The following is a 14329-nucleotide window of genomic DNA, read 5'->3' on the forward strand; positions in this document are numbered from 1 at the left end:
GGGATCTATGCTAGATTATCTAATTAGATTTTTTTAAGTAGGGGTAATATGGTGCTATTTATGAGTGTTATATTTATTAAAGTTTGTATAATGTTATATTGATATGTTGATGTATGGTATTATTATACCCATAGCCTGTATAGATACTATTACTCACAACTCTGTGTTAAGTTTAGCTTAATTGTTAATTGTGAAGTAGAGGATTGGTTATTCAATTAGATAGTTGCTATAAATAGGCAATGTATTCAGCAAGCCTATACGATTCCTGAAAAAGCAACAGCGAAACGCGTTGAATCGACTGGCAGAGCCTGGGAGACATCAGAACTTGCGCTAACAGAGAGTACTGGCAAAGCTTGAGCAACCGGAGAGAACGTGCAGGCACTTCCGCCCTGACTCGAGACGTCACCGGAAGTGACGCACGCGGATGCAGTGGTGCGCGAGCCAGGTAGCTGCCGAGATCTCCCTGCATTACTACTATTCTCTCCCACGTATGTTACCCTTGCACAAAATGTGAGTGCGCTTATTTCTACATGCATTTATTTTAATATGTATATACTATATACTAGCAATATTGCACCATTGTGGTTCTATCTTTCTTTCTTTTCCGGGTGACTACACGTTAAAGAACGTTTATCATAGAGGATATATCCAGAGCCTATCCAGGGTCTATCCAGCCGTGTCCAAGGATTAGATGTGGAGATAGCAGAAAGAGCTCCATTCATAGAGAGAAGAGTCTGTTCTGCTCGTATTTTCTTTGCATTTGTGAGTGAGATTAATTGCCTATATTAGATAGGATCCATTGTTTATTGGCTGCACAATATATTTTTTTATTCCTTTTTTCCACATATTTAATAACGAGGATCATCAGCGCTCCCCTTACCAGCAAGAAGGAATATTACTTCCAAGTAAATGGATGATTCCACGGCCGTGCACCCAGTGATATGTGGATCAAACACAAGACAAAATCATAGTGCAATACTGCTGACAAACAACAAATGATAACATACAAAACATAAGACTAACACCACATACAAAACATACACACCAAACGAAACACTAACAGATAATAGCAAAGCTAAAATATAAAAGGCTAATTTAATACAACATAAAAAACAATAAAAATTGCTAGAATAAGGATGACAGTGTTGCTGCTGGTCCGGTGGATTAAAACCAGAATCCTACTCACAAGATGGTGGGAGTAAACAGGCACAGTATATCTAGTAATTGCTCTTAAAATAAAGCAGTTATATCCTGAGCGAGTGTGATAGCTCAGGTGGCTAATGTCTAATTGGAAGGATAAACACACATGGGTTTTTTTGTGTTGGTGAGAAGGTAAAATAAAAATGTGTAACTTACACGGCCTTGTGTAAGCCCAGTCGCATCAAGGTTTCTTTGGGAATCCCGTGGGCTTCTAATGAGGTTTTTCTCCTTGCAGTGTGGGTTCTTCTTCTTGGTATGTAGGCCGCTTGCTTCGATGGTTCAGAGTGTTGCTCCAGGGGGATTTCCTCTCGTGTAAACAGAAAGGAGGATAAGGTTAACACACATACATATATACGTCAATGAGGGGGAGGATGGCGTGTTTATGGACCACCAAAAAGATATATATATTATAATCTGGCACTCACACGGGCTAGTGTGAGTGAACTCTTATCTTGGTATCTTGTTCATTTGGGGATATTGCCCAATCAGTAACAGGTGATGGAAGGGTGGGGTACAAGAGTATAAATTGTAAATATAACACAATACACACACGGGCCAGTGTGAGTACACACTTCTAGCGGTATCTTTGCTCTTCTGTTCCTGATGCAGCTAATGGTGAAGATGGGGTTAGCACAGATATAAGACACTAAGGTCTGGAGGGTAAAAACTAACTTTAATAAAAAACATGAGAAAAATAAAAACAAAAACAGAAACCAAACGCTTCTGTAGGAAGATACGCGTTTCGTCCAAGTACTGGACTTCCTCAGGCTCAGTCTACAGAGCCTGAGGAAGTCCAGTACTTGGACGAAACGCGTTGCTCTTTTATTTTGGAACACTCTATAGCATATCACAGAGGAGACAGAGGTGTAGTTGCAGCTCCCCATCCGGACGCGGAAGGCGAGATCCCCTACGACTATACACCATACTGTCCCCCCCTTGCTTTTATCTTCCCACAGAAGCGTTTGGTTTCTGTTTTTGTTTCTGTTTTTATTTTTCTCATGTTTTTTTATTAAAGTTAGTTTTTATCTTCTCACCAACACAAAAAAACCCATGTGTGTTTATCCTTCCAATTAGACATTAGCCACCTGAGCTATCACACTCGCTCAGGATATAACTGCTTTATTTTAAGAGCAATTACTAGATCTACAACACTGCCTGTTTCCAACTATTGTGCTCCCCCATCCTTTTTGTATTCATTGCCTATAAGGGTCCTGGATAGATCCTGCTGGGGTTCCGAGTCACAAGACGACATCACTTGAAAACCATTTACAGGCAATATCACACCACTCTTTTTACACTTCCGCACATCAGATCATCAGAAGTCATACAGAGATAGCGCCCGGGTACCTCCCCAAACAAGGCACAGTATATCGACTGCAGTGAGGTAACAGCTAGTCCTCCGGTAACACTGGAGTGTCAGCAGATGCGCTCCAATGCTTTCCCGCGCTTCTGGGACGGATACTCCGACACTGGGGGCTGACCTCGAGGAGAAGAGCCTCTTCCTGCTTGTCATATCAAAACACGCCTGTCACGTTGCTCACGTCAGTTCCGTAAAATTAGCTGATGTGAACTTTGACCCTACGCGTTTCGTGCGCTTGCGCGTCACTTCTTCAGGGGATAATAATTGTGTTGGGGATTGGTTGCTTTTATTCCATTGCAGTGACTCTGATTGGCAGAATAGATCTACTCTTCACCTCCGCCGCAATCGCCATGATTGATCAATGTACTTGTCAATCACATCTAACACTGAGAAACAGCCAGACTAACATACAATACATATACATAACAGAGATACACTTAACAGCAGTGGACAATACAGACATAACCTATTGGTATATATCAGAATTATGATTAACCCTTACAGGACTATATATGGAACAACTGTCCCCTTGGGGCAAACCTGGTGCTCTGGCGCCGCTACATCGACGATGTGATGTTTGTTTGGTTGGTCAGGGAGTCAGGCACAACTCAACACTTTTTTCACTTATCTCAATCAGAACGATAGGAACCTTACATTCACATGTAAATACAATGCTGAACATATAGATTTATTGGATCTTCATATATATGTGGCTGACAATACCATCCACACTAAAACATTCTTTAAATCCGTACAGGCTAACAATTACCTAAGGGCGGATAGCCAACACAATCCATTATGGATACGGATTATTCCAAAAGGTCAGTTCGTTCACCTGAAACGCAATTGCTCCGACAAGGAGGCCTTTGCGGTTCAGGCCAACGAACTGAAACATAAATTTATTGATAGAAAGTATCCAAAGAGTCTCTTGGATGATGCATTGTTACAGGTGGGGAATTTGGAGAGAAATATGTTATCTATCTATATATTTCTCAAACCGTTGTATGTATATCTCCCTGTCTGTACTGTGTTCCCTGTCCCTAGCGGCAATCGCATTGGCCCTTGGGTCCGTCACTCCACCTCAGGCCAATGAGATTGGTCCCTTGGCCCGCCCGCCCCCGCACACCTCTCATTGGCCTGAGGCGGAGTGACGGGCCAAAGGAGAGACACACACACACAGTCCCCCTGTCCCCCCCCCCCATCACATGCGCCGCCCTGCACCGGCTCCCGGACGGAGGGGAAGCGCGGCGCGGCCCTGCTACCCCAGCCGCCAACGCTCCCTTACCTCCCCGGCGCTACCTCCCTGGCGCTCCCTTACCTCCCCGGCGCTCCCTTACCTCCCTGGCCGCTGGGGGGCCAAGCAGCCTCCTTGGATCTGCGCCAGTCCCACTCTCCACCACCTCCCACTCCTGTCGTGTGTGTGTGTGGAGAGGGACATTTTACTCCTGCCAACAATTTGTGCCTCACTTTCACCCCTGCCCTTCACCCCCCCCTACCCCTGCCCTTCACCCCCTCTACCCCTGCCCTTCACCCCCCCTACCCCTGACCTTCACCCCCCCTACTCCTGCCTTTCACCCCCCACCCCTGCCCTTCACTCCCCCCTACCCCTGCCCTTCACCCCCCCTGCCCTTCACCCCCTCTACCCCTGTACTTCAACCCCCCTACCCCTGCCCTTCACACCTCTCATTGGCTGGTGTGCTCTAACAGTGTCTCACACACACCCCTGTGCCCCCCTCACCGCAAACTCCCCGCCCCCCCTCACCGCAAACTCCCCACCCCCCCTCACCGCAAACTCCCCTCCCCCCTCACCGCAAACTCCCCGCCTCCCCTCACCGCAAACCCTCCCTCACTGCAAACCCCAGCCTCCCCTCACCGCAAACCCCCCGCCCCCCCTCACCGCAAACCTCAGCCTCCCCGGCGCCAAGCCTCCTCCACCTCACCTCTCGACATGCCGCCGCCTCTCACACGCCGCCGCCTGCCCACTCGGCTCTTCTCATCGGGGCCCCGTATTACCGCCGGGAGTGCCAGCAAGCAGTTAACCCACCCCCCCGCGGCCGAGCCGGGAGTACCGGGTGGCGCAAGGAGGTAACCTCCCCCCCCCCACACACAACCCCCCCCCGCGGCCGGGAGCACCGGGTGGCGCAAGGAGGTAACCACCCCCCCCCCCTCACACCCCCTCGCAGCCGGGAGCACCGGGTGGCGCTAGGAGGTAACCTCCCCCCCCACACTCAACCCCCCCGCGGCCGGGAGCACCGGGTAGCGTAAGGAGGTAACCCCCCCCCCTCACACCCCCCGCTGCCGAGCCAGGAGCACCGGCTGGCTCAAGGAGGTACACACACACACACACACACTGACTGGCTGACACACACTGAATGGCGCGCGCACACACACTGACTGATGCGCGTACACACACCCTGACTAACGCACACACCTGAGACACACATACTGACTGACGCACACACACTGACTAACGCACACACAAGCACTGACTGACTGCCACGCGCACACACACAACTCCTTACTGACGCACACACACACAGTGACTGACGTGCGCACACACACACACACACACTGCCTGCCTGCCACGAGCACGCACACACCCCATGACTGACGCACGCACACCCCCTGACTGACGCAAGCACACACCCCTGACTGACGCACGCACACACACCCTGACTGACGCACGCACACACACCCTGACTGACGCACGCACACACACCCTGACTGACGCACGCACACACACCCTGACTGACGCACGCACACACACCCTGACTGACGCACGCACACACACGCACGCACACTGACTGACGCGCACACACTGACTGACACACACACTGACTGACGCACACACACACACAGACTGACGCGCACACACACACACACACTGTCTGCCGCACAGACACACACTGACTGGCACACACACACTGACATACACACTGCCACACACACTGACACACACACTGACACACACACACTGACACACACATGGATACACACACTGACACACACACACACACACTGACTGACACACACACTGACTGACTGACACACACACTGACTGACACACACTGACTGACACACACACTGACTGACACACACACTGACTGACTGAAGCACGCGCGCGCACACCCACACACACACACACACACACTGACTGACGCGCGCACACACACACACAGTGACTGACTGACGCACGCACACACACTGACTGCCGCACGCACGCACACACTGACTGACGCGCACACACACACTGACTGCCGCGCACACGCACGCACACACTGAGGCGCACACACACGCACACACTGACTGAGGCACACACACGCACACACTGACTGTGTGTGTGTGTGCGTCAGTCAGTCTGTGTGTGTGTGTGTTTGTGTTTCTGCGTCAGACTCACTGACGCGCGAACACACACACACTGACACACACACTGACACACACACACACTGACACACACACACACTGACACACACACACACTGACACACACACTGACACACACACACACACACACTGACTGACACACACACTGACTGACACACACACTGACTGACACACACACTGACTGACACACACACTGACTGACACACACACTGACTGACACACACACTGACTGACTGACGCACGCGCGCGCACACCCACATACCCACACACACACTGACTGACGCGCGCACACACACACAGTGACTGACTGACGCACGCACACACACACACACAATGACTGCCGCACGCACGCACACACTGACTGCCGCACGCACGCACACACTGACTGCCGCGCACACGCACGCACACACTGAGGCGCACACACACGCACACACTGACTGAGGCACACACACACGCACACACTGACTGTGTGTGTGTGTGTGCGTCAGTCAGTCTGTGTGTGTGTGTTTGTGTTTCTGCGTCAGACTCACTGACGCGCGAACACACACACACACACACACACACACACACACACACACTGACTGACTGACGCACACACACTGCATGAAGCTGTAAAGGGGGACAAACAGAGCTGTAAAGGAGAGAGGGGGGGGGGACTGGATTGATGTGAATGGGGACAAACAGAGAGAGGGGGGAGGAGAGAGAGAGGAGCGGGAACATTACATCCCGGGCAACGCCGGGTCTCTCAGCTAGTTAGAATATAAAAATACGGAACATCAGTCCAGTGGGTCTAATCATACTATTCCCTTTGTCACCCAATATAATGGATTGGCCCCGAAGATACGCCATATTCCAAACAAACACTGGCCAATTCTCCTTCGAGATAACACATTAGCCCAAATTCTCCCTAATAAACCGAATATTATTTTCACGAAGGCCACAAATCTGAAGTCAAAATTGGCTCCCAGTTGCCCACTTAATTATTCTAGGCAAGCTCAACCTAATTCCACCAAAGGCTTCTTTACCTGTGCAAAGTGTATAGCGTGTTCATACAGTGTTAAACATGTACAAAATCGTAGGTAGCGGTGCAACTGCCTTGGAAAGAACTTGTGACCAGACTTGCAAAACGTTAAAGTACAAAAATATTTATTGGCACAAACAGAGGCACCAAAAAAGAGTCCTCTTACGTGTTTCGTGTGATAACCACGCTTTATCAATGAGTGGCTGGCGGCCCTGGCCAACTATAGTTTCAACCTCAAGTATAAACCCGGGCCCACCAACATGGGGGCCGATGCTCTGTCACGGAGGCCGGGGCTTCAATCCACCACGGATGAGGAAGTATGGGAGGAAATTCCGGGGCCTGGAATACGTGCCCTATGCTCAGTAGCAGCCGTAGTTAACGATCAGGTGGCGTTCTCAGAGCTAAGAGTCGCTGATTCATTAGGGTGCCAATCCCGAGCCTTTCCCCGGGCCTACCAAGGTCGAGAAGGAATGAACATTACCGAAGATAAAATCATTTCCTGGAGAGAATTGGTGCAACACCAGAACGAAGACCCAGTGGTGGAACTAGCTCGTCAAGCTGTGCAGCAAGAGAACCCCTCTATCCTTAAGCAAGCCCCCAGAGAACTGGTGAAGCTATTGTTGAACGAGTTTGGGAAGTTCGAACTGGACAATTGCCTATTGTACCGGGTAGTTCCATACCACAATCATCCCGACCGGCGACAACTATTCTTGCCTGAACGTCTGAGAAATATGGTTCTCCGGGCGCTTCACGATGATCATGGCCATCTGGGCGTTGACAAGACATTCGGGCTACTTCGGGACCGGTTCTATTGGCCAAGAATGAGAGAGTCAGTGGAAAGGCACTGCCGGAGGTGTACCCGCTGCCTACAGAGGAAAACACTCCCCACAAGAGCGGCTCCCATGTCCCATCTGAAAAGTTCCGGTCCTATGGATTTGGTGTGCATGGACTTTTTGTGTATTGAGCCCGATACCCGAGGCATCGGTAACGTACTAGTGATTACAGACCACTATACAAGGTACGCACAAGCGTTCCCTACCAAAGATCAACGGGCGGTGACCGTGGCCAGAGTCTTATGGGAAAAATACTTCATTCATTATGGATTACCGAACCGACTCCACTCTGATCAAGGCAGAGATTTCGAGAGTACTCTCATTAAGGAACTGCTAAAGTTGCTAAACATAGCTAAGTCACGGACCACCTCGTACCACCCAGAGGGGGATGCTATGCCCGAACGGTTCAACCGCACACTGCTGGACATGTTGGGGACTTTAAAAGGCTCCCAGAAAACCGAATGGAGCAAGCAAGTAGAGACATTGGTACATGCTTATAACTGTACCCGACATGAGTCTACCGGGTATACGCCGTACTTCCTAATGTTCGGGAGAGAGGCCCGATTACCTGTGGATGTGCGACTGCGGATATCTACCGATGGGGTATCCAACAGAACGCACTTTCGTTATGTACAGAGGTTGCGGGACAGTCTACAGCAGGCCTATAAATTGGCTGAAAGGGCGGCGGCACAACTAAATGCGGGTAACAAGAGACGCTATGACCACAAAGTGCGACATAAGGAAATCCGCCCGGGGGATGCTGTTCTCCTTCGTAATCTAGGCATCCCCGGAAAGCATAAACTGGCTGATCGATGGAGAGAAGGGGTGTATGAGGTAGAGTCACAGATGCCTGGCCTCCCGGTATACCGTATCAAGGACTCCGAAGGCCGGGTGAAGGTGTGGCATAGGAATCATCTGCTCCCCATACCTCAAGTAGGGGACAACGAATTGGAGGTACCCACTGTATCAATGGATGGAGAAACTGAAAACACAGAGGATTGCCTAGAGACTGTAATAAATGCCACCTCTGAGAATCCTATGGAGGGAACCTCTCAAAGGGGCCTTCCGGCTGCGGGGGCATCTCCCGAAGGAGCTACGGGTAAAGGGCCCCTTGGTCCAACAACAGATACACTGACTCCAATGAGCCAGCCATTAGACCCGCAGAGCCCGTGCTTTGTACCACAGAGAGACTTTGTAGATCTAAGGAACCCCTCAAGGGCAGAAATGGAAAGGCCAGTTGAGACTGGATACTCCTCAGAGGAAGCAGATGAAGAACAACCTCGGCGAAGCCAAAGAACTAGTCAACCTCCAATGAGAATGACTTACGATCAATTCGGGGCACCCCATTATGAGGCTCAGCAGTGGGCTCGGCATAGAATGCTTTCCGTAGTGGTAATGTTCAATGAAATGTGCAATTTAATATAGGACCGAGGGGATGTACTGAGATACGTTATTTGTATATATGTTATGTAGTATAGCCAAGCGGGGACATTGGATTCTGGGGAGGGGAGAATGTAAGGATGTGTTAATACACCGTATATGTGTGCATTTGTACGGCGGGTTCCGCGACGGCAAGTTGGTACAGGGCGCCGCCATGTTGTTGCGCAATGTTGCCGAGGTCACTGGTCCAGAGAAGAGGTTGCGCATGCGCTCTGGAAGCGCGCGAACCACGAGCCAATGAGAAAGGGCTCTGTAATGACCTATAACCCCCGCGAACCCCGGAGGAGTCAGCTGATGCTAGGAGCCAATGGACAGGCTGGGTTTGGAGGGGAGGAGAACACGAAGCGTGGGGGAGAGGCCACGCTAGCAGAAGCGAGTGGGACAGTGCTGAAACAGGTAGTGCGAGTGCAGGGGGTCCGTGACCCGCCTGCTTAGGCCAGATACTACCCCCAGGTCTATAGGAGTGTTCCCCGCGTCACCGTAGGTTGCGGTACTGTAGGGACGCCCGTAGTGGACAGATATTGTCACCTTAGGTAGGCATCAAGCGCACGGAGTTGTGGACGAATACTGCTGTCTGGGCTCAGACGGTGGAGCCGCGCGACATCGGAAGGTCAGGGCCGGATGCGACGGACCCTTTGAGAAGAGGTGCGGTCACCGCCGTGACCGGGAGGTACTTTGTAAACAGCAAGTGCACCGATACCGGTCATCAAGCGCTGATCCCGCCTGTTACGCCGGAGTAGCCCGCAGACCAGACCTGTCCCTAGAACTGAGGTGGCAGGTATGAATACACACACCGACAGAGCGAGGGACGTGTCCGGGTTGTGGTATTAGATGGTGCCAGGCCAGATGGGGTGTATTGCGAGAATACTTGCCGATACCGTTTTCCCAGAAGAATGGTCGTTGCCGTTGCCGAGATCAGGGGTAGGAGATGTATGGAGGAATCGAGATGAGTGCCGAGGTCGAAGGGAGCCAGAAGGTACTTAAACAGGAACAATCCGAAGTCGAGAGCCAAAGGGGGTAGTCTGCCAAGCCGCGTCTAAACCGAGAGAATCAAAGAACAAGCACTGTGAAACACCCATACAAAAACTATGACGAGCGAGGAAGCACAGAACAGAGAGGGTATATAAAGCTGGAACAGCCAACCAGGAGAGGGGGCGTGCCTGGAGGAGCCCAGGGAGCTTCAGTGCATTGGCTGCTGTTCTTAGAGCTCAGGTGACACTCAGCAAGAGCCAGATTGTAACCATGCGGTGTTTGGGGGGGAGCCTGAGTGGGGATAAGTTCAAGGGCTTTTGTGTGTGCACTGTAAGTCCAACGTGTGCATGAGAGGAAGCAACGTGGGGTGCGCACGTGCGTGCGGGGCGGCGATTCCGCGCCGACGGCTGCGGCGCAGAGCGAGGAGGAAGAACCTCGTGGAGCGTCCCACCATGCCGAGGGGTAAGTGATGAAGCTGAAGGGGGCTTGCGTGGTTGTAGTGGAAGGGTCTGAGCAGTGTAAGGAGAGAGCCGTGAGCTCCGCCTGAGACGCTGTGTGCTCACATTCCTAACACCGCTTTAGGATTAACTTTGACAGACCATAGTGCAAGTGGCTAGCGGATAGAAACTATCCTACATAAGTTTCACAAGGACATACTCTATGAGAGCGTGGCGGAGCCACGGCTGTACAGGACGATATTCCCCTCGGGGTGTGGCCGAGCCACTCTAGTATAAGAGCCAGTTATTATGAGGTGTTATGTGTTATGAGTGATGTCAATGTTATGATATACATATATATATGCATGTTATGTGAACAGTGAGGTGCCACAGATAAACACAGTAAAGATTGGTTGCCCCCGCAATGTATGGTATGTTTCTTGCCCAGGGTAAATCTTTCATAATGGGGATCCTGGGTAAGTGGAGGCGCTGCGCTATGTAAATGTGTGTGTATTACCCCAGGCTCCCAGCTAGCGGAGGCTCAGCTCAGCTCTCCTGAGCCACAGGTGTTAGACAGTCACCCGTAGTCCCTTAGGAAGGTGTTCAGAAAAAGGGCTACATAAAGAAAATAGAAAAAATAGAAAAAAAATATACAAATATACAGAAAATTAAAAATAACCACCCAATTTAATATCTTTAAACATGAACACAAAAATATGTAAAAATGTATCATACTATACATATAACTTTGTGTCTAAAAATAAGCATATAATTAGATTAGGAAAAATTATAATAAACATCTACAGAGGAAATAACAACCATTATCAATGGTATTAACATCAAAATGATATTTGTCAATTAAGCTTGTTTCTCTCACTAAGCTTGTTTCTCTCACAGTTTATTCCAGACTATTTGTATCAATAATAATAATAATACATTGAAAAATAGTAATCAAAAGATTAAACAATTTATTAGAGCTTCATCAATGTAGAAAATGCTGAAGTTCCCTGTCTACATTAATGCCGGCTGGTACTAAAGTGTCTAACGAAAACATCCAAAACATTTCCCTTTTATTTAACGTATTAAGTCTATCTCCCCCCCCGCTTAGGGGCCTCAATATGTTCAATTGCCATGAACTTGAAATTGTCAATACCGCCCTGTGGGCATTCTACAAAATGCTTTGACACTGGATGATTCATATCCTTATTTTTAACGAATCTAACGTGTTCCATCATTCTTTGTTTTAACGGCCTGATGGTTCTACCAATATAGCCCTTCATGCATTTACACCAAATGTAATACACTACAAATTGTGTATTACAATTTATAAATGTTTTGATAACATAAGGTTTTTCAAATTTTTAACAATAACAGTTTTGGATGGATGGGCATACCTACATATCTTACAGGTACCACACCTGAAGAAACCTTTAGTATTTGTTAATGTAGAAGATTTTACTCCATCACTGGAAGAAAATAAACTCTGGGATAGATAATTACCCAATGTTTTGATATTGGATAGATAATTACCCAATGTTTTGATATTGGATAGATAATTACCCAAGTGTCAGGCAGTCTAACACCCACCCACCCACCCAAGTGTCAGGCAGTCTAACACCCACCCACCCAAGTGTCAGGCAGTCTCCCAAAGTGTCAGGCAGTCTCCCACCCACCCATCCATCCAAGTGTCAGACAGTCTCTCACCCAACCACCCACCCCCCCAAGTGTCAGGCAGTCTCCCACCCACCCAAGTGTCAGGCAGTCTGTCTGTCTCTCTGTCTCCCTCTCTCTCTCTCTCCCTGTCTGTCTCTGTCTCGGTCTCTCTCTCTCTTGCTCTCTGTTCTGTCTCTCATCTGTCATCTGTCTCATCTATCATCTGTTTGTTCCTCTGTCTCTCTGTCTCTCTGTTCTGTCCTTCTGTTTCTCTGTCACTGTCTCTCTCTCTCTGTCACTGTCTCTCTGTCACTGTTTCTCTCTCTCTGTCACTGTCTCTCTCTCTGTCACTGTCTCTCTCTCTCTGTCACTGTCTCTCTCTCTGTCACTGTCTCTCTCTCTGTCACTGTCTCTCTCTCTGTCACTGTCTCTCTCTCTCTCTCTGTCACTGTCTCTCTCACTCTCTCACTCTCTCTGTCACTGTCTCTCTGCCACTGTCTCTCTCTCACTGTCTGTCTCTCACTGTCTCTCTCTCTCTCTCTCTCTCTCTCTCTCTCTCTCTGTGTCTCTCACTATCTCTCTCTGTCTCACTGTCTCTCACTGTCTCTCTCTCACACTGTCTCTCTCTCACTGTCTCTCTCTCTCACTCTCTCTCTCTCTCTCTCTCTCTCTCTCTCTCTCTCTCTCTCTCTCATTGTCTCTCTCACTGTCTCTCTCTCACTGTCTCTCTCTCACTGTCTCTCTCTCTCTCACTGTCTCTCTCTCTCACTCACTCTCTCTCTCTCTCTCTCTCTCTCACTGTCTCTCTCTCTGTCTCTCTCTCTGTCTCTCTCTCTGTCTCTCTCACTGTCTCTCTCTCTCTCTCACACACACTATCTCTCTCTCTCTCTCTCTCACTGTCTCTCTCACTGTCTCGTCTCTCTCTCACTGTCTCTCTCTCTCTTTCTCTCTCTCTCTCTCACTGTCTCTCTCTCACTGTCTCTCTCTCTCTCTCTCCCTCTCTCTCACTGTCTCTCCCTCTCTCTCTCTCACTGTCTCTCTCTCTCTCTCTCTCTCTCTCTCACTGTCTCTCTCTCACTGTCTCTCGTCTCTTTCTCACTGCCTCTCGTCTCTCACTGTCTCTCGTCTCTCTCTCACTGTCTCTCTCACTGTCTCTCTCTCTCTCTCTCTCTCTCTCTCTCTCTCTCTCTCTCTCTCTCTCTCTCTCTCTCTCTCTCACTGTCTCTCTCTCTCTCTCTCACTGTCTCTCTCTCTCTCTCACTGTCTCTCTCTCTCTCTCTCTCTCACTGTCTCTCTCTCTCTCTCTCTCTCTCACTGTCTCTCGTCTCTTTCTCACAGTCTCTCGTCTCTTTCTCACTGTCTCTCGTCTCTCTCTCACTGTCTCTTGTCTCTCTCTCTCTGTCTGTCACTCTGTCTGTCACTCTGTCTGTCACTCTCTCTGACTCTCTCTGTCCCACTCTCTCTGTCTGTCACCCACTCTCTCTGTCTTATCTTAACTGCCGTATACCTACACCAAGGTAACCTACCCTGCTTTCTTCCAGATCTGACTCAAGTTTCACGCGGGAGACATTGGAAGACAGGTAGGGAACACCTCCCCTCCAGTATAGTACCTTCAGGGACTGCGGATCAGGTAAGATCCCAGGCGGGATTGCTGCTTTAGAAATTGTGAAGAGGGGGCATCCAGACACTGGTTAATGGGTTCAGAAGCAATCACATCTTGCTTTTTTTTTTGTTCGATTTAGTGAGGTCATCCGACACACACACACACACACGTTACAAGGACTAATTGTAGTAAAGTATAAGTGTAATACAATAAATAAACGGTTAATGTAAAAAAAATAATAATATAATTGTGTGTCTTGGTTTTTCATTTTCAAAATCTGGTCACCCTACCTAGGACTGGTGTCGCAAAAATCTCCATCTATAATAGGCATGACATCTATAAAGAATTGTAAGGGTTAATCATAATTCTGATATATACCAATAGGTTATGTCTCTGTATTGTCCACTGCTGTTAAGTGTATCTCTGT

The 14329-nt window shown here is 49.2% G+C and overlaps 1 long non-coding RNA gene across 1 annotated transcript in view; it reads left to right on the forward strand.

Annotated features, from left to right (window-relative positions):
* The first annotated feature begins 140 nt into the window (after nucleotides 1–140).
* LOC142502430 (uncharacterized) overlaps nucleotides 141–14329 on the forward strand; it is a 68558-nt gene continuing 54369 nt past the window's right edge. Inside the window, exon 1 of the long non-coding RNA XR_012803757.1 lies at nucleotides 141–510. This is a non-coding gene — a long non-coding RNA (uncharacterized LOC142502430). The remainder of the gene's footprint in view (nucleotides 511–14329) is intronic.

This window comes from Ascaphus truei, chromosome 9 (genome assembly GCF_040206685.1).
Source record: "Ascaphus truei isolate aAscTru1 chromosome 9, aAscTru1.hap1, whole genome shotgun sequence".
Classification (NCBI taxonomy): Eukaryota; Metazoa; Chordata; class Amphibia; order Anura; family Ascaphidae; genus Ascaphus; species Ascaphus truei.